The sequence below is a fragment of the Tupaia chinensis genome, unplaced genomic scaffold, assembly GCF_000334495.1.
Source record: "Tupaia chinensis unplaced genomic scaffold, TupChi_1.0 Scaffold144682_1, whole genome shotgun sequence".
Lineage (NCBI taxonomy): Eukaryota > Metazoa > Chordata > Mammalia > Scandentia > Tupaiidae > Tupaia > Tupaia belangeri.
This window is the reverse complement of record NW_006204543.1, coordinates 2,753,693-2,757,645: the sequence shown is the minus strand read 5'-3', so window position 1 is coordinate 2,757,645 and position 3,953 is coordinate 2,753,693. Positions and strand designations below refer to the sequence as shown.

Below are 3,953 nucleotides of genomic sequence, written 5' to 3'. Positions count from 1 at the left end.
GGGCTTGCTGCCCCTAGAGTGGAAGGCCTGCCAGAGGAGAGGGGCCGGAGCTGCGACCCAACCGGGGCTGCGTCTGGGGCAGGGACAGCTTAGCTGAGCAGGGCCCACATAGAGTGGGAGGGGCAGCTCACCTGCACCCATGGCCCCCAGGTCTGGGCCGTCCTGGTGTGCTGGGGGTGGAGGTCAGGGAGTAGGGGGAGAGACTTCGGGCCCAAGAACCAGAAGTTGCGGGCCTGGCCAGAGCCCTGGGCCATGGGAGCGTCTTGGCTGCCGAGGGGCGGTTGGGACTCTCAGCCCGCCAGGCCCCTGGGATGGGAGGACCCAGGGGCTTCCAGGTTCCTGCAGGTGGAAACAGCTCTCGGTAGGCAGAGCTCAGAGGGGCCTTGTCCAGCCCGGATGCAGCCCCCAGGCTGGGGTGGCCCACACTGCTGCAGCCACAGGGGCGGCCCACCTAGTTCTTTCTTTGAGCAGGGAAGACAAAGACCTGGGGGAAGTCTGATGGGGAACCCCTGCCCGGAGGCCCCTGCATGTTCAACCTGGCCCCAGGCCCTCTTCTGTCTCCTACTCCGGTTCTGGGCAGGGGAAGGACGGGAGGGAGGAGCCCACAGCCTGTTGGGGCTCGGGAGCAGATGTGCTCAGGACATAGAGGTGCCTCCGGCCTCGGCTCTCCAGCTGTGTAACAGACCACGCTGACTCCCTGAAGATCTAGAGCCAGCCTAGGTGTGGAGGGGGGCTCCAGCACGGGCTCTTTACCGCCCTCTCCTTGGGAGGTGCCAGGAGGGGACTCGGCTTCCTGGGCTCAGGAAGCTGGGCTTGGTGTGGACAGACTCCAGAGTCCTCTCCCCTCGGGGCTCTCTGGCCATGGCCCGGGTGTGGCCGTCAGCCGTTCCTCTGGCCCCGAATGGGCACGTCCCTGAACAGCTGAGCTTCATTCTTCCCCTGTGAACCTAGCGCTGCCCACCCGTGTTAACGACCCGAGTGACATCGTGCATGCGGTAACGTCACACAAAGGCCCTGGCCGGTCCGTGCCGTGGTCTCCTGTCTGGCTGCATGTGCCGGCCCTGGAGGCCGAGCTGGGAGGCGCGGGCTTGGCGGGAAGCAGACTGCTCGCCCTCTCCCGATCCGGGCCTGGCCGTGACCGTGGTTTTCTCTGCACCCTGCTCCTGCCCCTACTCTGGCACCGGGCTCTGGCTGCACCCCAAGGCTCTGCCTAGCACCCCTACCTTGGCCCGGCCGTGCACTCTCCTGATGGGTACCCCTGGCTGGGCACCTCTGTGTCTTCCTGTGTGCCCCACCGGGTTCTCAGGAGGGAGACTGACACCAGCCGCTGGTGGGCATGTGCGTGCCAGCTCTGCCCTGGAGCATGCCTGGGGCCCCTCAGCCATGCCAGGGGGCACCCCGTGGTTCTCGGGAAGGGAGGCCTTTGGCTCCCACGTCTTAGAGCTGCTGTGGGCAGGTCAGGGGAACAGGCACAGTCCTGGCCGTGGTGCTGTCGGACCCCTCCCCAGGAACTGGGACTGAAGCTGTGCCGAACATCGCCTGAGCCGTCGGCTGGGGGAACATCTCCGGAGCCGTCGGCTGGGGGAACATCGCCTGAGCCGTCGGCTGGGGGAACATCGCCTGAGCCGTCGGCTGGGGGACTGTGTAGGACCGCAGCTCGCTGAGCACTGGGTTCGATCATGGGGTTCCCTCCTCTTGTCCAGGAGGTGGAGAGGGTGAAGCAGTTGTCCTGGCTGCCGAAGGCCAACTTAGAAAAAGCAGCCGCGGTGCAGCCTCCACCTCTGTGTGGAGATGGCCACGGAATTACTTCTGCAAAGAAAGAAATTCCTGTTTGTCTCCTCCACGCTCAGCACGTCGGTGGGGAACCTGGCCCGGTCCGCATTCCCCTGCTTTGTCCTGGGGGGACAGTGGTCAGCCAGCTTCTGGGGTGCATCCACCAGTGCTGTGCCATGTGACAACATAGGGGCTCCCGTGGTGGACGCAGCGTGGTCTGGAGCCAGCCTCTGCCCCAGGAGGGCTGGTGTCTCTTCCTGGCCTGACCCAGGCAGTGGGCTCCATGGTCTAACAGACTGAGGAGAGCCCTGGGAACGGGGGCTCCCTGAGACCCAGCAGGGGTGGGGCGGAGGCTCAGGAGGGTGGGAGGATGCGGGCCAGAGCCGTGGGGAAGGGGCGGGGGCAGGATTCTTCCTGTAGGTTCTCTCGATAAGTGCAACGTAAATGACAAAGACGCTAGCTTCAAGATGGATTTCAAACAAGAATTATTATTTCATATCAGGCAAAAATAATAATCTTAACGTAAATAGTCTATTTGTAAGCCCAAGTGCATTCCACTACTTCAGGGGGTCCCTCAGGCCCCAGGCGCATCCAGGTGGCGCGTTTTAAATAGTGCTCACTCCACGTTCACAGACACAGAGAGGCAGCCACTCTCAGCAGGTGTGGACTCCCGGCCTTCAGTTCTCGGAGCTGGGGGCCCCTTGGCTCTCCCTCCCAGGCAAAGGGAAGCTGCGTTTGCTCTGGGGCTGGGAGCCAGTCAGGGCGTTCCGATCTGTGGCTGTCACCTCCCAGCCCCTCTTGCTTGCATCCCGCGCACTGCCATGCCACCGCGCACCCACTCGCCTGCTCAGAAGGTCCATTTCATTTCCTGACACGACAGTTGCTATCTGTTTTGTCTGTGGACTTGCCGATCTCTTTCTTCAGAAGCTCCACTCTGAAAAGGTTCAGGGTTACTCACATTGTGCACAGGGACGAAGCCGTCGGCCAGTGAGGAGTGGCGCTTTGGCAGCTCCACGCCTTCCTGCAGGCTCTGGCGCCATGAGGATGTCCCTGTCCCTCTACTCCCTGGCCTGCTTCCACCGATGCCATATACACGTCCCCCGCCGCTTCACGGTCTTCCGTCCTGGCCACGGTTGTGAGTGCCCTGCAGGAGTTCAGACTGGCCAGACGGCTCTCCCCTCCTCACCCCTGCTCCTCCTCTTTCTCTCACTTCCTGATGACCTGCTGGATAGTCTTCAGAATTCTCAATAGTAAGGTTCCCATAAAGCAGCTGCTCCAAAATTGAGTTATCCCCACAGATAACAGTCCCCGGACCACAGCCTCGCAGCCCTTCCCACCTTCTAGCAGCATCGCAGCTCCCTCCAGCAGACCCTGAGGACAGTGGCACGGGCAGCGTGGCTCCACGGTGGTGGGGGCCACTGGCCCTGGAGCCTAGCGCTCAGCTCGCTTCCTCTTTATTATTATTATTATTATTATTATCATCATGAGACTTTTTTTTTTGATATAGGGCACCTGTGCTTGTTGGAGAGACAGAGACAGAAAGCGAGAAATCACCCCCTGGGGAGATGGCCACGCTGCAATCCCTTCTCTTCCATTCTCTTCTCACACGTGCCCGGTGTGAGTTTAAGCCACTGGGTCCGAGACTTGAACCGTGGTCAACTATATGGGAGTCCAGCGACATAGCCATTGTGCTAACTGCTGGTCCCCCTGTTGGTCTGTTTTTAAGCCACCTGGTCCAAGACTTGAACCATGGAATCTAGTGTCTTAACCACCATGCCGCCTGCTGGTCCCCCTACATCGTGTTCTTTATTTTAAAGAATTTTTTAACTTTACTTACTTAATTTGACCAGAGAGCGACCGAGCAAGAGAGGGAAAGTGAGAAAGCAAGCCACCAGGTCTGGGACTCAAACCGCAGTCAGCCACGTGGAAGCCCAGTTCTCCTAGCCACCACATCGCCTGCTGGCCCCTGCATCATGTTCTTTGTTTTTTTTATATAATTATTTATTTTATTTTATTTATTCATTCATTTATTTTTTAATTTGACCAGAGAGAGACAGAGGGTGAGAGTGAGAGAGAGAGAAGAAGTGAAAAAGCAAGCCACCTGATTCAGGACTTGAACCCTGGTCAGCCATGTGGGAGTGTCCAGCGCCTTACCACCACGCCACCCGCTGGCACCCGCC

General features: G+C 59.8%; 1 pseudogene; it reads right to left on the bottom strand.

The window, feature by feature from the left end:
• Positions 1 to 2,450: 2,450 nt before the first annotated feature.
• LOC114005848 (NF-kappa-B inhibitor-interacting Ras-like protein 1) lies at positions 2,451 to 3,123 on the bottom strand (annotated as a pseudogene).
• Between the last annotated feature and the right edge of the window lie 830 nt (positions 3,124 to 3,953).